The following is a 24,265-nucleotide window of genomic DNA, read 5'->3' on the forward strand; positions in this document are numbered from 1 at the left end:
CCCTTTTCAGCTTTCTAGAAGGTCCCCTTCAAGTACTGGAAGGCCACTATGTGGTCTTTCAGGAGCTTTCTCTTCTCCAAGGTGAACGATCCCAAATTTCTTATCCTGTCTTTCATAGGAGAGGTGCTCCAGTTCTCTGATCATCCTCATGGTCCTCTACCAGACTCTCTGCAGCAGGTCCCTGTCTTTATAATGTTGGAGTTCTCAGAGCTGAACATAGTACTCCAGGTGGGGTCTCATGACAGTGGTGTAGAGGGAGAGAATCACCTCCTTTGACATGGTGCTCACACTTCTTTTGATGTAGACTAGGATGCAGTTGGATTTCCAGACTGCAAGCACACATTGCTGGTTCATGTAGAGTTTTTTATCAGCCACCACCCTAAAGTCCTTCATTCTTCGCCCAGCTCGTATCTGTGTTGGGATTACCCTGACCAGGTACTCATTGAACTTCATGAGGATTGCATGGCCAGACTCTACAGCCTGTCAAGATCCTGGGCACTTTGCCCAAACTAAAAAAAAAAGAAAAAAAAAATTCTCCATTGCAAATAGATTTTTGAATAGATATCTGAAATAAAACAAGTCTCTTCAAATCTTTGTACTGTGATACTTGAGAAGCAATTCAAGTCTAAACAATGTTAAAATGTATTAAATTTTCCTAATTTGTAAATTAATGAGTCCTGTTTTTTTTTATTATCATTGTTCATTTTCCTTAGATGACTAAAGGTCATTGAAATGTTTCTTTCTTCAGAAAAATAGTATGTCTCCATAGAGCAATTCATGCTAATTCATGGACATGTGGCCTTTTAAATCATTAATTATATTAATTTCATTGCTTTCACTCATGCACTCAGTTAAAAATGCAGAGAAGAAGAGGGCTATGAGGAAATAATATATGGCATTATCAGTGTCATGTCCAAGAGAACTATTTAATAATGACTAAAACTAATTTATTGTTAATAAACCTAGTCGTTTTCTTGAACTGCATACAGGACAACCTGTGAACTTTATGAAGTTTATTCACTATTCTCTGTATCAGTCTTGATGATTAATAATTCTACTCTCAGTAGAAGTAAGGAGGAATATTCAAAAGCCATAATGACAAACCTGAATTTAATCATATCAGAACACATTTTGAACATAAATCACAATAGCTTGATCTTCATTATTACTGATGACTTTTTGTACTAGTGCTGTATATAGAGTGAGCTAAGCAACATTCTTTGGTGAGATACACTCAATGAAATGTACAAAAAAAATTTACTTAGCGTATAATATATTTTGATCTTTTTTTGATCATTTTCTGAGGTTGTTGATGTAACCTAAATAAAATTATAAAACTTAAGAGACCAAAGAGAAGAGTTAAAATTAAAAAAAAAAAAAAGACACTTATTTTTGTCATGCAAACAATAGGCAAGTCTTTGCATCTGGAATAAAACAAATGATACCTGGAGTTTTTGAGAAAGTGAAATGAGTGACATTTTAATGGCTTTCTACCTCCTAATTTCCTGTTATCTTAAGACAAATTAAGGCTCTAAAAAAGGATTACTGCAGCCTATCATACACACATACCACCATCCTGAATATCTCCTGGAAATCTATTGGGAGGTTGATGCTGAAGCCCTGGACAAGATCTTCTGGTACAGAGGAGTGGGGAGCCATGACATGACTCTGAAGGCACTTAGAGTGCCAAAGGAGTTTGCACAGAAAAAGTACAACTAGAAATGATATATTTTCATTTGCAAACATCTGAATTATCTGAGCTTGCATGTGATTCTCTCTGCAATTGTAACTAAAGAAATGTCATTAACAAGAAAAAGAATTGCAATTCTTGATATCTCAATCAATCAACTGTAAATTCCTTCTTTGAAGGATAGTGCAATCAATTTCTTCATTATCCACACAAGAATCATTTGACTCCCTATAGGTAGGATTTTTCAGATTTCCTCTAAGGAACAAAATTAATGCTTTGCAGATGGATTTTAGTGGCTGAATACCAAGCTGTTTGTGTTCACTGGCAATACATTATACCTGTATGCACTCAGAATTACATCATTCAGATGTATGACTAGTTTTCTCTGAATGTTTTAAATACTCAATACTGTATTACAGTTCTACTAATATAAAAAATGTGTAAGCTATTCACTCAAAATATTTATGCATGGAACTGCATAAGCATTTTTTTTAATTAAATTAATTGCTATACCAAAGCAAATAAATACACTTTCAATAAATAATAATAAATACAAATGTCTCTGTAGTGAAATTACTGTGGGACATTTTACAAGGTTCCCCTCCTCCCTCATCAAGCTCTTATTTAAAACTTTTTTCTTTATTACTTACCTAAAAGGTCAGCTTGTTCTAATCCCTGCCATGGACAGGGTTATCAACCACTAGATCAAGCTGCTCAGGGTCCCATTCAACCTGGTCTTGAATGCTGCCAGGGGTGGGGAATCTACAACTTCCCTGGGCAACATGTTCCACTGCCTCACCACCCTCTGGGTAAAGAAATTATTCCTAAGACCTAACCTAAATATTCCCTTTTGTAGTTTAAAACCATACATAGTATAACACTATGTAAAAACTCTGCCGCCATCTTGTTTATAAGCTCCCTTTAGATACTGTGAGGCTGCAGTGAGATCTCCCCTCAGCCTTTCTTCATAATAGAATGGTCCAGATGTACGGTAATCTTTGTGGCCCTACTCTGGACCTACTCGAAGAGCTCCCTGTCTTTCTTGTGCTGGGGACCTCTGACCTGGACAGATGGGACCTCATGGGGGCAGAGTAGAGATGCAAAGTTAAAACCCTCACCTTGCTGGTCATGTTTCTTTTGATGCAGCTCGGGACTCAGTTGGCTTTCCAGGCTGCAAATACACACTGCTCTCTTATATTTAGCTTTTCATCCGCTAGAATTCCCAGATCCATCTCTGTAAGACTGCTTTCAGTGAGTTCATGTCCTACTCTGTAATCATGTCTGGGATTGTCCTGACCAGGGTACAGCACCATGCACTTGGACTTGTTGAATCTCATTTGGTTCATGTGGACCCACTTTATAAGCTTTTCCAGGTCTCCTTGGATGGCATCCCTTCCTTTTGTTGTATCAGGTACGCCATTCAGCTTAGTGTCATCTGCAAACTTGCTGAGGATACATTCAATCCCACTGTCGAGATCATTGATAAAGATATTATAAAACACTGCTCCCAAGACAGACATTTGAGGGTTGCCACTCCTCACCAGCCTCTACTAGAGCCATTGATCACACCCTCTGGCTGTGGTTATCTAACCAATTCCTGATCCACTGAATAGTCCACCCCTCAAATCCATCTTCTCCATCTTACGGATAAGGTTATCATGCAGAATCATGTTGAATACCATGTAGAAGTTCAGGTAGATTACAACAGTTGCCCCTCCTTTGACCACTGATGCTGTTACTCCATTATGGAAGGCCACCAGATTGGCCAATTTGCCCTTGGTAAAGCCATAGTGGCTGACTCGAATCCACTAGTCATCTTGCATATGTCTTGACTTTTTCAATACGATAGAGTAGCTTGGCAACTACATCATCTAATTCCTTCAAGGCTCTGGAATGCATGTCTATAGGCCCTATAGGTTTGTACATGTTCAGTCTCATCAAGTGGTCTCAAACTTTCGCTTAGCTTATAGTGGAAGGGATTTTGTCCTCCTAACACTCATCTACATGTTCAGGGATATGAGGGACATGGGAAGCAAGCCAGACTACCAGTGAAGATTGAGGCAAAGAAGTTGCTGCGTATGTCAGCCTTTACCATGTATGTTCTTGTCATTTCTCTCTTCTCATTTATCAAAGGAAATACACTCTCCTTGGCCTTTTTCTTCTGACTAATGTACCTAATAGAATCATTTTTTGTTATTTTTCATGTCTCTTGTCTGGTTCACTTTCATCTGTGCCTTGGCATTCCTGCTCTCATCTCACACATCCAATTCAGCTTCCAGGCAGCAGACAAGTGTAGGATGGAAGAAGTAATTGAAATAGCACCAACTTAAGTCAACATAGACTTTTAGAAGTGTACTGTCCAGTTTTCAAATTATGATATATATTTTATATATATGATGTTAATAAGTACTTGGAAAAGCTAGACAAATTAAGCCATTTTATTTATTTATTCTACTTCAATTTCCTTTAATCTCTTTAATAAGTTGTGTCTTAAAGCTTCATTTTATTTCTTGTAAGCAAACACTGCAACCATTAGAAACATTCACAGCTGGGAAATTTAAAGAAACTAATGCTTAATTTGCATGATATTAAAAACAGGCTGCCTTGTCACTTGCAGCTTTAGGATGAATTCTTTGAACTGTGTAAGAAAGCAAAATATAGAGTGAGAATCTTGCCTAAATATGCTCTCAATTCTTTTGGATACAGAATGGATCATATTATACCCACGGTAATACTGATTTATATCTGATCTTTTTCCTAGTACAAAAGATTTTTGTAATATTGACTCATTCTGAGGTGAACTTTTTTTTTAACTTCCCCTTTTCAAACATTTGTTTTGAAATAATAGTATTTTTTACTCAATGCTAACCAAGATTAGTGACAGTCCACCAAAAAAACTCTGAATAAAGTGACACCATCTGCTTTGGAGACCTGGAACAGTTGTTTTAGGAAAGAAATCATGCTGCACTGTGAACACCCAGAATAATCTTTCTGACAAATACACACAGTAAATGTTCACGCTGTGCAGTATATGGGCAAGACAGCAGCCATTTCCTGCAAACGCTTTGAGCAATTCAATTGGACAGTACCAGAATTACCTTCTGCTTTACCATGGAATGAAGCCAAGATCCTGCTATTTGGCCACCATCCTTTCTTCCCTCATAAAACATGCACGCAGTACCTAACAGCTCTCTGACACCAAAACTTCCACTAACATATTTGCCAAGTAAATGCAAGATTCCATCAAAATTCAAGTATCTTGAAACTTTGACTGTTTTCATTTGGTTGGAGAATGCAAACTGACCTCTTGTAATACACATTAAAAAAAATAATAACTAAGAAAAAAAAAAAGCTGCATAGACTATGAAGATAAGAGAATTAAACAATGGGTTTTCTATTTTCTACTGGCATTTGTATGAGAGATCTTGATTCAGTTCTCTATGTAACAATAAGCAAAAGTATTTCCAACCAGTTTTCAACATGTGCTTCTATGAAGCCATTCAAACTACACCATACCTGTATTGACTAGCCTGAGTAGTTTAGATCACTGAAGACAGGCCTCTAAGTTCCCTTAACAGTCATTAAAGAGGCATAATCAGTGCATCGGATGAAGACAAAAACTGGTCTATAAGTGAAGATCTTTGGCATGATCAGATCTAAACCAAGACTCAGATGAGACTCTCTTTAATTCTTACAGTAAAGTTATATGACTGTACAGAAATAAATACAGTGTGCACAAATCCAGAGATATTATAAATAAGAAATAATTTATATCTCTTTTAATGAAGAACCTGCTTCAATCATCAAAGTACCTAAAGTTCTCATTGTATTTGGTAACAAAAGCTAAATGTATAATCTGGCAAGAATAGATCAAAAGCTTAATGATATCAAGAAATCTTTTTTCCACCTTTTTTTTTTTTTTTCCTCCATTTCTCTGAGATTCTGAGTGAGACCTCCAAAGAGGACTCAGGTTCTAGGAATTTATCATCTCAAATAATGCTTGATTGTTCTTCAGTGTTTGCAAGATACTGCAGCATAGGTAGGGGAAAAAAAAAAAAAGGATAATTTTGGCATTATATAAAGGCGTGACTTTATGCTCTTTCTCCCACTGTTGGCCTTAGACTAAGACATTTATGCAGTTATTCACTTGAGCTTTTATAAGGAGCTACTTTCAATCTCTTCAGGTGTTAATTTTGTATTTTAAAAGGTAATTATGATATTTCTAATCCCAAATGCATTATTTTCTCTTAGTTGAGGATCATAAAATGGAAAGAGAGGGGGAGAGCAGAATTCTATTTTTTAAATTAAAAACTTAGCAGGTCACCTTTTAATAGATTTATCTTTGCACAGGGATTTATATATGTGCAGTAAAGACATAAAAGTAGAGATAGCAATTAAGAACTATCCTATGGGATATTATTATGTGAAGATATCCTTTCTCCATCTGTAAAAAGCTGTGTTTCCTATCAGATGTCAAACACCCTAAGCACAGCTGTCAATATGCATTAAAGGAGAAATCAGCATGTAAACCATACACAGCTCTGTGCAGGATTGGATCCTAGATATAATGAATAACCTTCTCAGATTTTAAATTATACTTGACATCATAAGGGAAACATGAGATGAAAATATGTTTATTGTTCCTCTACTTTAAGCAAAAGAGAGAAATGTTGATATGGCCATCAAAATTAAGCCTTTAAACATCCCTGTCCAGGGAACTCAGTAGAAGAGAAGAACTGATCAAAAATGTATGTGATCAAGTTAGCTAGCCTAGAATAAATAATTCTGCAAAAGGAGATGTTCAAAACACCACGTGCTTTTGTTTCTTAAAATAAGTCTTTTAATTGGCCCTTTCTAAGCATTCCACATCATAGATAATACATGGTAGGTAAAAGTGACAAGTGACTTTTTCAACAAATACCAATTTCACGAATTGGGTACAAAGAGAAGATCTCTAGTAAAGCATTAATGTAATGTCAGTGCTCTTAGGCTGCAAATTACTCTGATCCTTGTTAAGATTACCATGGTCAGGCCTTTAGACTGCTAGTTACAGGAACAGTTGAGGAACTGCCCTTAGAAAAATATTCATATTTTCTTTATTCAGTAGTCTTTAATATCAATAGTTTTGTTCAGTTCAAACTTACAAAAGAGGGAAAAAACAAACAACAACAAAAAAAGATAATATAGACATATCATTAGAAAGATCATTAAATATTGGGACAATAACAAAAACTGTTTTATTTATTTATTTATTTCATTGTTTTAGGAGGAAGTCTCTTTGTTTGTTTGATTGCTTATTAGAAATGCTTAAGTGCTTGTTTGCAGTGGTTTATATCTCTATACCAATACATTTGATGCCTCAGTATCTTTCTTAAAAATTCCTTACACAAATAATAATCTCCTCTGACTTTCTTTTTTTAACTAGAGATAGGGTACTTGGACTCAGAAAGGCACCTGTAGAAATTTTGAACAAGAAATACTTGTACAGGAAGTTAATAAAGAATTATGAAGTTCAGCACAGATATAATAAAAGATTATATCACAATAGATAAAAGGTAGAGTAATGCTTTTCTCCATGGGATTTTGAAAAGGATGTGATTTCAGTTATATTCTTAGGAACTTTAATCCTCATTTTCTGTTCATTGCAATAAATATACTGGGAACAAATTTACTCAGTTAACTGATGAACAATATTGATTATTTTCAACCATATTAATTTAAACTTTTCCAGGGATAGGAGAGATTCACTTAGATCACATGTATCAAACTGAGGCCATTTCTAACACAAAAGTGAAAAATATCTTACACATGGAAAAATGATTACTTATTCCTGTATTACAGAGAGAACAAAAGAACTTTACTTCGCTCAAGGTTTCTTTTTTCAAAATTCAGTCTACAAATTATATTATTGCTTATATCTATCAGGTCCACCATTGTCACACTGAATGTTAAGGGAATGATCTTGGGTGTTTAGAGTTGTCTTCATTCTCTCTTATGGTCTCTGAGAAAAAAATATATCTCTAGGAGATAATTTTGAGTATTTTTTACTATAATATCAGTGGATAGTATGTAAAATAAAATGAAATGAGTTCACATAACAGTGATTAGAAAAAAAAATTTACTTTGAATCTTCAAGAACACTTGGCTTCCTTTTGATATGAAGTGGCTCGGTTTCACAGGTTCTTACTTTGCAAAACAATGCCACACTACCTGCAAAAGAAAAGCAGGTGTGTTGGCTCAATTCTTCATATAAAAACAATTCTAGAAGGACATTTACCCAGAATTTTCAAGTCCCAATAATTTGTTCAGAACAGTAGCTGCAACTTTGACCCAGACCTTTGTGATTTTCTCTCTGGTTTCTAGGACAAGTGTTTCACTGAAGTTGTGAAAAGCCTGGGAATGAACAGATAATATATATTGTTGTTCAGGTTTGCAATGCTTTTTGAGTTTATTTAGAATGAGGCCTTTATGTATGATAGCAGATGATTTTTGTGACAGTTCTTCTCTCCTCACAAAATTCCCCTGGTAGACTCAGATTCAGACCTGTGCTATAAATGTAAATACATGCAGCTACCTCGAGACATGGAGGGACAGGAGGGACTCTTGAGAATAAAATAAGGATACCCACTGCATGCACTGCAATCAGTGACAACATGTTGGTCATATATATTCAACCAATGAAAGTAAATTTACATAAGTATACATAAAACCAAGCTCTTAACATAGTATCCTAGACATAAAAGCAAATTTATTTCTAACCTCATACCTTTCTTTAATGACAGTTTAATTTCATTCTGTTTCAGCTATGAACTTTGCTGGTTGTAATTTAAAACTGTATTTATCTGCAAATTCTGTACATGAATCAAATTTACTTTGCAAAAACAAAATGATTATTTACAATCTTATGATTCTTCCTTACCAGATTTTATTGATTTGGAACTGCTTCATGATTCTCACACTGAGGACTCAATTGTAGAATGGTAGGTTTCTGGAATGGAAGTCACACTTTTGGGACTCTACCCATCATGTTCATTTCTTCTACTTTTTAACAGAAAAAAAAAGAAAGCTGCCTATGTATGTATTTAGTTTGCTGCTAATTCTCCTTGTAAGAAGATATAATGTCACTGTTTAGTAAGAATGCAAAAATATGCAGTCACTGGGTCTGACTGTCATTGACGTGCAAAGTAGGACATCATTTGTCCTTCAAAACTTTGAAAAATCTCTTCTAGTTATTAAACAGCTTCATTAACATCTTGGGAAGCGCCTAATCTCAGCTGGCTGATTTTCACATGTTCAGTCTTACCTTTATGGAGTTTTCATATTACTTCTTTTCTAAAGAAAATTTTCAAATCAAAATAACATCAGCTATTTTTAAATTGCACAATTTTATCCTTTTAATAGATCTATTTTCTCTCCAGGAATTCATTTTCCTGTGATGCATTAATATAAGTCTTTCTCTTTCACATTGATCTGCATGTATATCTTCAACACATTTTGATTTTTTGCTCACTTTGTTTTATCCTCAATACCAATAATATGCATAATATTACTCAAAAAAACAGATAGCATTATTACCATTACAAGTCAATGAATGTTTTCACCTTAGATAATAGTTTTTGCTGGGCAGTAAATTCAAATACAAGTGTGTTAAGAATGCATTAATGATCTAACTAGAAGCCTCAGGAGATACTGAGTCACATTACTCTTTTCATGTACACCTCAGCATAAACAATTAAATTATCACTATAATGAATCTATTAAAGTAACTTCGGATGTTTAATATTAAAATTTAAACAAGGAGACCAACAACAGATTAGAGTATTAGTATTGCTAACCAGAAGCAAAATCAGTTCAACAATGATCAGTTCAACAGAAAGGCTTAATGTCACAGGAGATAATACAATTTCAAGTCTGAACACTGTCCCATAATTTAGATAGATCTAAATTACAAATGTGAGCACAATTCATGCTATTGATATTGACTTATATTGATATAATTTCACTGAGAGAAGTATGGATACATCTACATAAAACTATAGTAATATATTGTTTGTTCATTCACTAGCAACGAACATAGTTATCTATGAGGGCTGCTTTGAAAGTAATGCCTCCTGTTTTATTATGTTGTCATATGATATCAGAGACAGACGTCGGTGGTATGGCAGTGGAAGTCAAACCTTCCCAACAATATTGCATTCAATTTTGTTGCTGTCTGATGGCAGTAAAGGGGCAGTCTGACAAAATGGCCTGTGACATGGAAGTACATGTGAAGCAAATTATATTACATATCTTACCCATTTACAACTCATTGATGCTTGCTGAACATTTATGGAGACCAAATAGTGGATGTAAGTGCAGTGAGGCTGTGAGCACAGTAAGCAGAGTAAGCACAATGAGTACAGTGAGGCTACACCAGCAATGGCAATAGTGATATGAAAGACAAATCATTTTCCAGATGGCCATGCCGATTTTTATGAGTGTGGCATATAGACTATTTTTCATTGCTGGTAAAAATGTGTAGCTATTGAAAAAGTTGTAATAAAATCATCACTAAATACTAATAATGACAGCTAATGTTTTTGTTAACATACATTTATACTTTAGGCCTTTAATTGTCTCTAGAAGTTCTTGCTGTGCAGGAAAATGGAAAGTGAGATTCAGCTCAATGAGTTTTCTTCCACTATGTCTGAATTGTCATTAAACTCATTGAAAGATTCAGGCTAGCATCATAAAGCCTTGGACTAGTTTGATATTAAGAAGTGAAATAATGCTTTTTCAGATAGTTTCCAAGTTTATCTCTCTTATTATTTAGGAACATACATAGCCTTTGGGCAATATATTTTTCCTTCTGTCTAGCACACGTGAATGACATAGTTTCTGTTTAAGCTTTATGAAAGACATACTGCAGGAGGTCTTTCTATTGCAATGGATCTTACATCTGAATGTAAGAAGAAGAGTAGTCAAGGCAGGAAAATAAGACGATTGTATATGTTTTTGAGGTTGAGAGAGGAAAGCAGAATCAATGCAGTATTCTACTCTTATCTTAAACAGCTGAGACCATATTAAACAGTCTTACTAAACACGGGAGCAGAGGGGAGGGAAGCGGAGGGGAGGGGAGGGGAGGGAATATAAACCCACAAGATATGGAGAAGAAAGGTTTATTATGAGGAATTTGAATGCCCATTGACAATGCTGACTATGACCAAGCATTATCTTTCCTTCAGTTATAGAAAGCCAAGCCTTCTAATCTGTGCCAGTCAATTACTATTCATTTCAATTGAATATTTTGTGTGCATTGGAGGGCAGACTTTGAGTCACATAGCTTTATTTTCTTAAAACTTCTAACTTCAAAATACTCCATGAAGCAATGTGCTATATTTTACTTTCTGTAGAGCTAGCACATTGATTCTTCTTATTTATTATGCTAATGCAAAATAATACGTATAGAAGTAAGTAGGACTGTAACTAATCAGTTTTATAAACAATGTTTATTTTTTCTTTGTTTATTACGTACAGAATTAACTGGAAACAATTAATTGAAATGATTTATACTAATTTAGCTTCTACCTATTCATCCACATTGTAGTCACATTTTCAACAAGATTTTCCACAAAATTTCTTTCATCTTCAGGCAGAAGTAAAATCCATATTGGCGGTTAATTAATGACTGTATATCATAAACTTTATGAACTAACAGAGTGGATATAAAAATCATTCAAGACATAAAAAACTTTTTTAGGTGAAATCAGGTATGTCAGGTTACTAGCTCAGCATACTACTACTTTCTAATGCTATATTAAATGATTATAAAATATTTCTATTATTCTATTATTACTTTAAACAATCTTGATAGTTTGATTTATATCAAGAAAACAAATAATGATCAGTAAACACCAAAAAATTGGTTTGGCCTTAAAAAAAAAAATAAAATAAAATATGTAACTCCCTGTGTGCTTGTTTCAATATTTCTCTTTTTTCATCAGCCATTCAATTGGAAGCTGAGTTGAAAAAAGTTGATTTTCTAAGTGAGACTCACTTTTAGATAAATGAGCACCAACATGAGTAAGTCAAACTTTGTAGTATATACATTGGGTATATATATATATGCATGTATATATATATGTATGTATGTATATTATATATATATTGACTCATCCCAAGACACAGCATATTGGTAATTTATACCACAGTTTATTGTATTTGAAATTGAAGCCTGTCCTGTTCAATATATTTATTGGTAATTTAGATGAGAGTAGATGTGAAAAGGAAACGGACCTGGGACTGATACTTGCTGAAAATGTCCCAGCAGTGTGCCCAGGTAGTGAAGAAGGCCAATGGCATCATGGCTTGCATCAGGAATAGTGTTGCTAGCAGGAGCTGGAAAGTGATCATTCCTCTGTACTCAGCCCTGCTGAGGTCACATCTCTGAACTGTGTTCAGTTTTGGGCTCCTTACTACAAGAAAGACATTGAGGCCCTGGAGCATGTTCAGAGAAGGGCAATGAAGCTGATGTGGGGTCTGGGGCTCAAGCCTTATGAGAAGCAGCTGAGGAAGGTGGGATTATTTAGTCTGGAGAAGAGAAGGCTCGGGGGAGACCTTATTGCTCTCTACAACCACGAGAAAGGAGTTTGTGGTGAGGTGGGAGTTGGCCTCTTCTTCTGCGTAACTAGCAATAGCACAAGAGAGAATGGCCTTAAGTTGTGCCAGGTAAGATTCTGGTTGGATGTTAGGAAAAATTTCTTCTCAGAGAGTGGTCAGGCACTGGAATGGGCTGCCCAGGGAGGTGGGGGGGTCACTGTCCCTGGAGGTATTCAAGAGACCTTTAGATGTATTGAGTGACATGGCTTAGAGGAAAATATTGGTGATATGTGAGCAGTTGGACTGGATGATTTTAGAAGTCTTTTCCAAACTTGGTGATTCTATGATTCTATACTCAGGTACTTTTTTTTTGTTGTTGGTTGGTTGGGTTTTTTTCCCCCATCAAAAAAGAAAGCACTTTTTTATTTTATTTGTTTGTTTATTTGTTTGTTTGTTTTACTTATTTGTTATCGTGATATGTCACTGAATTGTTCTGGGTCTTTACGTAAGTCACTTCACAATCTACAGCTGATTATCAGATGCTATTTCTATATCCATAGACAAGAAGTTCTACATACCTTCCAAATGTACACAGAAGTAACAATTTTAGATTTATGGTGTACATGCTATTTCATTTGTTGACAGTACTATGTAGAGCGAAGATTGTTACTGAACTTGTAGAAAGCAGGCCAAGGCAGAAATAGAAATAAAATTAAAAAGCCCGTCTGCTACTGTACAAAGATTTTATGATAGCTGCAGGGAAATCTGCCTCCACATTCAGACCTCAGTCTGAATAAGGCAGAGTGAAAAAATCATAGAAGATCTAAGAAGAAAGGAATGGAAAAGTTTCCAACATATAAACCCTGGTCATCTCTGTGAAATGTCTACAAGTAGAGTAGGTGATATGAAGAAAGATGGAAAATGTTTTGGAAAGTGTAAAGAATTGTCATTCACACTCAGCTATTTACAACTGTTCTGAAGCCTCATCTTACTCAGGTTCTCTCAGATTTCCTCAAGTCTATTAGTCATCCTCCTAAATGCTGATAAGTTTCTCAGGTAGTTTCTCAGACACTGGTATAGCAGTCCTGCTCAAATTTCTAGCCTCCTCAAGTGCAGGATCAAGTCACAGGTGTTCTTTTTTGCTGTGTTGGTTTCCTCATTAAGCTATTTGTATAGTTCTTCCAGGTCCAAATGGAAACAACATCAAACCCCTGTTTTTTTGTTTTTTGTTTTTTTTTTTCAGTTGGGTTTCCAGAGCCTTTTCTGCTCTTAGTATTCCTGGCCCAGACCTGATAAACATGGGCAGATTAACCTTGGGATGTTCAGGGCATCTGCGTGGGAAACAGAAGAGAGAGAACAGTTTCTGGGCATAGGAAGAAAAAAAAAAAAAAAGAAAAAAAGACAAACAAACAAGAACATGCATTATGAACAAAACATTTAATCAAAAATAACTCCTTTGCAGAAAAGGAGAGGTAATGCAGATAGGATAATTACTATTTCCCTGTATGAAAAGAAGAATGGTAGGGCCTAAGTTTAGTTTTTCTGAATCACTGTCCATAGGTCACACTAGATTGCACTGACAATGTTGAAGAAAAGAGCCATATACTAATTAGTGCTTAACTAGAATTTTTCCCCACGAACTAATTTCACTATCTTTAAACTAAGGGTAATAATAACTGAGCTCAGTTCTAGCATACGTAAAAAGCATTACACTTAACCATTTGGCTGGTGTGAGTCTGTTAAATGGTGTGTAGCCACTGGTAAACAGATGCAAAATTTCCATCCTTTCAGTTGGAAAATGAAAATGGTGAAATAAAGCTAAATGAATAGAATCTTTACTCCCGTGCCCTTATTTCTGAAGTGATGTAAATGCAAGATATATTTAAACTTTGCAAGCAGAACATTCCATTCACCGACAAAACAAAACTGTCTTGAGTTATATTACTGAGTAGTAATATAAAATTTAATACCAGACCAACATAAACCTCAAAAATTTTCAGTTAACATGTTCCTAGTACAAACAAAGGGGAAAGAAAAAGAGGGGCATTTGTCAATTGCCTTTTGAATACTGTAAAAATAAGTGGAAAATATTTAGGATAAAGGTTCAGTGACATTTGCACTTACTTCTAAGCACAGAAGGAAACCAGGAATTTATGTCCTGATTTTACCTCTTTTTTCTCTCTAATGCTTTGACCTTGAGTGCATTACATATATGAACTACGTGGGAGTCCCTTTAATACAACAACTTTAAGTGACATTTTTATACTGCCTAAAGAAGAGAGTTCAACAGAAGAAGAAGGTGAAAACCTGAAGTTCACATGGAAACAAGATTGCAATTTGTAAACACCTATGTTGAAATGATGATCCTGTTAATTCAATAAACAAATTGCACTTGGAGTACTCTATGGCATCATTTTTTTCCCCACTATAAATGTTCTAATCAAGGAAAAACAACTACAGACAGCATGTGGAGTTCAGATGCTGAAATTTTATGTATGCAATATCAGCTTCTTTTCATGACAGAAGACAGCAGAAATATTTTATGTGGTACTGTTAGAACGACTGAATACAAGAAGGCAAAGAGGGGCCTCTTTTTCAGATTATAATTCCAATAATTCTAAGTGAGGGGAAAATAAAAGTTTAAATGAAAGAATGGGCAGCCTATCCATACTAAGCATTGTTACTGTATTCAGAAATATATATGCACCCTACTCTATATCAGAAGTTGTGAAGGTCATACTGAAAAAAGAAGACTTCCTTTTCCTGACACCATCGTAATTGTTAATTATATTATAGTAAAAATCAAAATGTTTTAGCTATCAATAGTCCATGCCATAAATACCTTCCAAATTAAAATTAATGTTGTGACTTCACTAAACAAATACTGAGGGAAAAAAAATACATTCTGTGCTATTGGCGTACACTCTAAGCAGCTGCCTTTGAGTCCATAGGTTGCACAGTCTGTAATAAAGATATTATATACAGATTTTATTACTTAAAAGGCTTTGAAATGAACTGAATTTTTAGTGAAAAAAATCTTACGAACAGGTCCGCTGTTATAAAAAAAAAAACAACATTTATTAGTGTAGTATTTCAATACCATTGTTCCAGTGTTTATTGTAGTATTTTTAGAAAACAAAATTGGCTGTAGAATTTGCTACAAAATTTCCTTTTGACCAGATGCTCTTTTGAGACCAAAGTCTCTCTGACTGGCGTAAGAAGCATCTGGCCAGCTGTCAGGTTTGATTTGGCTCAGTGGAAACTAGCAGCAATAGCAGAATGTAGGAAGGCTGCAATTACACTAGTCAGTAACCCCTGCAATTCCAACAGGTAAGATCATAACCAAATACCTTTGACACCTGATAAAAAGAGCTGATACCTTGTTTGGTTATGCATTAACTAAAGATTTCATATTGTTTTACTGGCACTGCATCATCAACACCCTACAGCAATCCTGCAGGAGTAAAAAGTGTAAACCTAAGAAGAAAAAATGCAAAGAAAAAAATATATATATTGCTGCAGTTCTGCCTTTTTTTCACTAGCTGCTTGATGCATCAGCCTTATGTGTGTTATATGCTGAGTTTGTACTTGTATTTGCAGTGCCTTCATGCTATACAGTTTTCAAATGTTTTGGGCTTTGCTTACAGTGTGTGAATCCTCACATAACAAGAAACTGACTAAAGAGAAAAAGGTGGAAGGAATCTCTCTCCTGCCTTCAGTGAGAGCAGTGAGAGTTGACATGAGCTGCAGTTAGCTGGCACATGACAGATTCTGTGACAATTTGTATATGTCACTTAGGTGTTCTCAACTTTCACTGACATGAAACAGACTGAAAGATGAGAAGATGGAAGGGGTGCAAAAAAAAAAAAAATAAAAAATAAAGAAGAAGCTTATCTGTAATACCTCTGTCTGTCATTTTACTCACTTTCTTTTGCTTGTATTCACAGACTGTTATATACGCTGGTATCAGAAACACCTCTATAAATAAATGGCTATTTCATCTATAGGACTGTAAAATGTTGAGAGGCTTTTAAAGAAAGAACAGACCACCATCAGACAGCAGGGATGTAAAATAGCACCAAACTATCGTTCAGAATTCTAGCCCCACAACCTACCCCAAATACACTATTTCATGCTTATCCAGGTTTCAGTCTGTTGCTGAGTCAACAGCTGCATAACAGTTTGTTGAAAATATGTACTGAACTGCGGGACTGCAAACTTCCTCTTGTTCTACAGGAAGGGACTTTTACATAGCTAGCTTATATTTTTAAAAATAAAAATAAACATGGTATCTTTTGATATACAGATGTTTGTTGGTATCTCTTTCTCCCTACAGCTATATATGCAAACTAGTATCTCTGTTATGCAAACAACCACACACATCCACACAGTGTGTGACTAGTGAAATAGCACTTTTCTTTTCTACTATTGATAATTGTTTCTCATTAGAACAGCCTGGGCTATTCTCAAACTTGTCCTTTACAGATATAAATTTATTACTCTTTGACAGTCATACAGGAACAAGTTTAAAAAGATCCTCAAGAAAGGAGGTGAACCAACCTGCATCCCTGAGTTCACAGAACAAAGCATGTTGGTATCACTGCCAATGTTAAAAAGCCTTTGTACTTTCTATGGCTAGACATTCAAGTGTTAGCTACTACTCAAAGCTCTATTACTCATATCTAATGATAATAAAAAGTCAAAGAAAATTACGTCTGTCTTGTTTAGTGCCACCTCTTTCTATGCTTGTTTACTTCAGTTGCTAAAATACTATGGCAGGAAGCTATCATTTCATTTTTTTCCTAGCACAGTATAGACTAGAAATTCTGATTGACATTGCTGTGTATCATAACTCATGAACATGTTTTAAAGACTTCCCCTGTAAAAATGAGTATTATCTTACAGGAATGGGATTTTTCAGCTTTCTCCAAAAAGTGATTGGTAATATGAATAAGACTGAATTTTCATGAGCTCCTTCAAGAATCGCAGAACCAGAATCACAGAATGCTGTGGTTAGGAGGGCCCTCTGTGTCCCTCTGTTCCACCTCCTGTGCCAGCAGAGCCACCCAGAGCAGGGTGCTCAAGCATAGGTCCAGGCATCTTTTGAGGATCTCTAAAGAGAAGGACTCCACAACCTCTCTGGGCAGACTGTGCCAGATCTTGATTGTCCTCAAGGTAAAGAAGCATTTCATAATGTTCAGAGGGAACCTTCTGTGACTGAGCTGGTGTGCATTGCCTCTGGTCCTGGCACTGGGCATCAGTAAAAAGAGCATGGCTCCATTTTCTTTGCACTCTCCCTCCAGCTATTTACTGATAAGGTCCCCTTGATACTTCTCCAAACCAAAGAGTCCCAGCTCTCTCACCCTTGTATAGATGCTCCAGACATTTAGTCACCTTTGTGGTCCCTTGCTGGACTCTCTTCAGTATACTTGTGTCTCCCTCATACTAGGAAGCCCTTAAGCGGACACGATATTCTACATGTATTCTACTGTAACCTCACCAGTGACAGTTACAGGGGAAGGATCACTTCCCTTCACCTGCTGGTAACACTTCGTCTAATGCAGCCTAGAATACCATTAAACCTCTTTCTGACGGGCACAAAGCATTGCTGATTCATGTTAACTTTGTGTGCATCACAAACCCCGGGGCTTTTTTTGATAAATTGCTATTCCAGGTGGGTAGCCTCCAGTGTGTACTGGTACCTGAGGCTGTTCCTCTCCAAATGTAAGACTTTGCAATTCTCCTTGCTGAATTTCAGGATGTTCTTACTGTCCTATTTCTCCATGTTACCCAGCCACTCCTCACAATTTCACCTGTATCATCTGCAAAGTCGCTGAGAGTAAATTCTGTCTCATCATCCAGATTATTATCCTTAATATTGTCACTCTGAACATGCTATGTATTTGAAAAGCACTGTGTTAGGATTATTGTGAATGTTAGTACTGTTTGTTATTGGCTGAAAACATAAAGATCTAAATGTGGCATGTAGCCTATATAAAAAGTTCAGTAAGTTTTGAATATGAAATCACATTTATAATATTAAAATTACTAGAAAATGGCAATACTTTAATATTAAAAAATGAATAAGTAACTTAAAAAGCAACAGGCAGACAAATATGTCAATCAAATTACACAATATCTACATGATGCTTGTTAATCTGCTGTTGGTATAAAGGATCTCTGGACAAAATAAAGATGTAGGAGAGGACATAATACTATGACCTATCTTTTCTATGATGGATTTTATTAAGCAAAGAATAGAGTGTCTGCTCACACCCTCCTAATGGATTTAAACCACTGGATCAATAGTAAAGGATAAAACTAAACCACTTAAGAAGGTATTGAATTAGTAAAATCCCTCTCACCTATCTCTGAAAAGAGGATAAACAGAACAGAGTTTCAGGGGGTGATTAAGAGAGCATCAGGTTTCAGTGAAAGGCTTAAATGTGACAAATTAGACTTTGGTGTACAGGAGATAAGGCAAAGGGCTGCAAGAATGAATAACATATTACAACCTTTACAGGAGATTAAAAGGTTTTGTTTATTTTTTAAAAGATACCATGGGGATATCATATGACAAATATTTTGAGGCTATTTATATAACTAATAAAAAGGTAGTAAACTGCTGTGCTGGAGCTACCCTTAGGGCTGCTTGTTGATCTTATTTATTGCAGTCAGAATTATACTTGATTCATAGCTGTTCTTCTATTTATTTTGTAGAATGCCCACTGGGACATGTGGGAAATAACATGGAGATTCAGTATGATTTTACTGAATTCTAATAATAAAATATACTAGATGTTGTACTTTTAAGAGCTTGTTAGTTTATAAAAATGGTCCTCCTTTTTTCACACAATTGAATTCCTTACATCTATGTCCTTTTCATTCATTTTTGTTCTCAGATGGCAGCTATCTTCAGAATTTCTCAGATCTGTGGATCAGAGAGGCACTTATTTCTTGGAGGTGGATAATCAGTTGTAGTCCTGTCTTGTCATGATTGATTAACTTGCTGGAGATAGAACAAGCATTAAAGATCTGTTTGATAACGCCTACTATCAAAAGTTATTGGGTAAATTATAGAGTAAAATATCTTTGCATGCATTTAAAGATGATTATAAAAGAATCCTATGGAAAAACAAAAGAGTATAGATGAAATGTGTATGGTTAAAAGTTGGGCAACAAAGAAGATGAAAAGTATGAATCATTTTCTGTACAAGTATTAAATTAGTGGATTAGCACTCTTCAGCTTGGTAAGGAATTGACTAAGGGGGAAATGATAGAGCATGGAGAGAACTGATTGACTATTCTCTGTCCATTTACAGCAAAAGAACTAGTAGATATCAAATGAAGCTGTCAGCTGTCAGGTTCAGAACACATTTATGGACAGACTGTGCATCTCCTAGACATAGAGTGTTGTGGATGATAAAAATGTAAATAGACTCAAAGGAAGACTAGACATATTCCTGTCAGAAAAATCTATACAAATTTCTGCCTCAGGTAGTCTTGTAGGCTACAAGTATTACCATATGCTGCTGTGATTTTTACTTATTTATTTGTTTGTTTGTTTTGTTTGTTGGTTTATTAATCTGGACTTTTACTTGAGTTGCTGCCCAGGGCCCCATCTAGTCTGGTCTTGAACACCTCCAGGGAGGGGGCATCCACAACCTCTCTGGGCAGCCTGTGCCAGCACCTCACCACTCTCTCTGTAAAGAACTTCCCCCTGATACCCAACCTAAATCTTCCCTCCCTCAACTTAAAACCTTTTCCCCTTGTCGTGCTATTATCTACCCTTTCAGAGTTGATTCCCCTCCTGTTTGTAGGCTCCCTTTACGTACTGGAAGGTTGCAATGAGGTCACCCCTCAGCCTTCTTTTCTCCAGGCTGAACAAGCCCAGCTCCCTCAGCCTGTCTTTGTAGAGGAGATGCTCCAGTCCCCTGATCATCTTTGTGGCTCTCCTCTGGACCCTCTTCGACAGCTCTCTGTCTTTCTTGTACTGGGGGCTCCAGACCTGGACACAGTACTCCAGATGGGGCCTCACAAGAGCAGAGTAGAGGGGGACAATCACCTCCCTATCCCTGCTGGCCACCCCTCTTTTGATGGAGCCCAGGATACCATTTGCTTTCTGAACTGCAAGAGCACACTGCTGGCTCATGTTAAGCTTTTCATCCATCAGGACCCCTAGGTCTTTCTCTGCAGGGCTGCTCTCAAGGACTGCTCCTTCCAGTCTGTATGGATGTCTGAAATTCCTCCGGCCCAAGAGCAAAACCTTGCACTTTGCCATGTTGAACTTCATCAGGTTCACCCAGGCCCACCTTTCTAGCCTCTCGAGGTCCCTCTGAATGGCATCCCTTCCTTCTACCATGTCAACTGCACCACTCAGCTTGATGTCGCCAGCAAACTTGCTAAGGGTGCACTTGATTCCATCATTGATGTCATTGATTAAGATGTTGAAGAGCACCAGTCCCAAGACAGACCCCTGGGGGATGCCACTCGTTATAAGCCTCCACCTGGACATAGAACCATTGGTGACCACCCTCTGTCTGTGGCCTTTTAACCAATTTCTTATCAATCCTGTGGTCCACCCATCAAATCCACATCCCTCCAATTTGGAGATAAGGATGTGGTGGGGGACCACGTCAAAGGCCTTGCTCAAGTCCAGGTGATGCCAAAATCCACAACATCTAACAGGCCATCTGCCAACGAAGAATAAAGAAGACAGTGAAAGCGTTTATCAAAAACAAAACAACAAAAAAATATCTTTTCTCTCCTCTCTGAACTGTCTTGGGTAAAGTGTTTCAACTGAGATTATCTTCAGCTCATTTTATTACTGTTAGATTGCTTTACACATAAAAGTCTGTATTCTAATATAGGTAAATTTACTACTATCCAGTCATTTTTTTAAGGTCAGCTACTTTGCCTTGTAGGAACTTGAGAGACTAATGATAATAGTATCCATGGGAGAAACATTTTATAATTTCAACTGTAGGTGACATAAGAATACAATTCTAGAATATGATTCAGTGGCAAGAAAAGGACATGAAGTTCAACCTAATCTAATGCTAAATGTGCAGATGTTTGTGTGTAAGCTATAGTCACCTAAGTTGCCATTATAGTCAACAGAGACTCACTGAAATCATCCTTGAGAAGTTAGGGAATAAATCCACCATTCTTTCTCTAAGTATGTTATGTTATATCAGTTTACAAATATATTAACTTTTCATAAGTCACTGACAACTATTTAAGCCACTTCAAGAAATCGATTTCAGATCGATATCTATTATCTTCTTTAGATTTAAGAAAGGATGTTTCTCTTATAATATTTGCAAATGGTATGCTCATGTGGAACACTCCTTACTTTAAAAATCTATGAATACATTCTGGATTTTTTTTTTAAATCTATGATTTTATTATTATTTTTTTTTAACAATGAGTGTAATATGATTGTAAGTTGAAAATATATATATATATTTTTTTTGATAGCGAGTTTCATGTTATGGATCCAATTTTCCCCTGCTGATATTATGGAATGATAATAAATTTTGAGATTCCAATCTCAAGAAACTGTAATATCTCATTCTGATTTCATATAAAACACAAAATATTTGCAATGTTCTTTACTTGAACATACAGTCTTTCCTTGCAAAAGAAATCAAAATAAATGATTTTTTTTAAAATTGTGAAGCTGCCTCAAGAATCTTGGAAATGTTCATATAGAAATCTGGAATACGTTGCATTTAGTAGATGACTGCTGAATATACAACCAATTTTCTGTTCTCTTTTTATGACACATTATAATGTATGGATTTACATTTCTTTACTATAGAGATTGTATTTTAGTAGGACTGGAGAAGTGTTTTCTGAATTACAGTGAAAGCAGAATTTCAGAAATGGGATGTTGTATAAATGCTTCAGGGCTATATTTTTATGATATTGTTGCTTGCCATGGGCAATAGCTCATTTGTGTTTGTAAAGCCATGCTTCCAATGTTCTTCAGGAAAAAAAAAAGATTACCTGCCAGAGCCCTAGCTTACTTCCAACCGAGACAAGTGTCTTGAAATTAACACTGAGGAACTTGCAGAAAACATTTTACGACCATTATATACTATGCTACCAAAAAGTAGCATACCTTATGTTTATTGGGTGTAAGATAAAATATTACACAGAGAATTAATTTTCCTTGTTGATTTTCATTTTCTTCTTTCTTTCTATAGTCCTTTTTATGCTTGTCTCTGGGACTATCAGATAAAAGCCTTGGTTCTAATACCATAAGGTAAAAAAGCATATGGCAAAAAAGATTGAAGGAATGGAATTGAGGTTTAAATATTCTGAGAATGATGTTTCTATTTTACACAGGTTTTTTTTATTTTTTATTTAAAAAAATAAAGGACATGTTAGCCAGAGGTATCACACAAATGCAAAACATTTTTTTTTCACAGTGAAAATGTTTTTTATCTTACTTGTTGTTAAATATGGTTGTGATCTACTACTGTTTCTATATATTTCAATCATTTTTTATAACATTATTTACTTATTGTAGGATGAGGACCCTGTGTTCTTTACTTTTAGTTTCCTTTGATAGATTGCACCTCTGATCTTGCTGTCAACATATTCCATCAAAACTGTGTCATTCTAATTTTTGTCTTCCTAAGCTCACAAGATCACTGAACAAAAATGTAGGGAATTCTTACTTTTCCTGTTGCCTTCTGAAAAATGCACAGGAACTGACATTAGTCTCTATCTTCTGTTGAATACAGAAGGTTGTATATGACTTTATTCTTATCCATCTGTCAGCAGAAGATTATGAATTAAATGACAGCAAGGAGATACCCAGTAACTTTATTACCAGTTTAATCAGTACAATTTTTGAATAGGAACTTCTTTTTCATTTGCTATATCACAGCAGTTTGGGAAAAAAATTCTCTATTTTGTATTTCTTCAGATATCTGGCTATGTGTATTTGAGTTACAAAAAACTAAAGTTTTACTTACATTGCTCTTTCCAATTGAAGATATAACAAATGCCAAAAAAACAAACATTTGTCTTAGCTAAGTCTGTATCCACTTGAATCAAATTAATTTGTAGGGTCTTAATTATAGCATAATTTCATGCTCAGCTTCTATAGCATCTATGTTGTGACTATGTTAGAGCCCTTTTCTTATGCCTGTGTGGCGGAAGGTGATAAAAAAGTCAGGTTCTTTTATTTCAAGTGATTCCTTTTTTAGAGAAGAACACATTTGAAAAGAGTGCAGATTGACTGAATTCGTTTTTAATGCAGATGATCAGGATCTATTTGAAGTATATGTAGGGTGTTCATCTCTAAGGGCTATATGTTCTATAGTGAGACTTAGAATATAAAAGTAGAAGCCGAAAAAAACATGAGGGATGGAATTAATCTCATCCACCCTCAGAATATATATGTAATAGATGTAACTGACATAACAACACTTGTACATGAATTAGCTGTTTAGAGTCCATCTAGTTTCAGTGAAAGAAATCAGACAGTTCTTGTCATGCTAAGATAAACGTGTAATACAGCTCAGATAAAAATTGTGCTTTAGGAGAGTGTTTTTTTCTCTCTTTTCAGAGCCAAAGAGAGACAAGTCTTTTCGTATCTCAGGCCAGAAGGAATTAATCCTTTCCAATTTGGTTAAAAATTTTAGTGGTCAATACACCTAGACCAAGAGGAAGACCAATGAATGTGGAGCATGGGCCAAACCTGTTGGGGAACATGCAACTTATAAAATATATTGCCTGTCACTGAAGAATACTTGTTACCATTTACTAACCCTGGCTTACATGTTAGTACAGATACAACTGAAGGTTTATCAAGACTAGAGTTAGACATCAAAGCATGTCTAAATACATTGATTGATTGAAAAGGAGATTTTGAATTTAGGACACTGAATGGATGATCTACTAATATCTCTTTTTCTTGATGCAACACAGTGCTGCTTATACCCCTGTCGAGTAACCTCTGTAGTATCTCTAGAGTGTGCA

The sequence above is a fragment of the Meleagris gallopavo genome, chromosome 1 (genome assembly GCF_000146605.3).
Source record: "Meleagris gallopavo isolate NT-WF06-2002-E0010 breed Aviagen turkey brand Nicholas breeding stock chromosome 1, Turkey_5.1, whole genome shotgun sequence".
Lineage (NCBI taxonomy): Eukaryota > Metazoa > Chordata > Aves > Galliformes > Phasianidae > Meleagris > Meleagris gallopavo.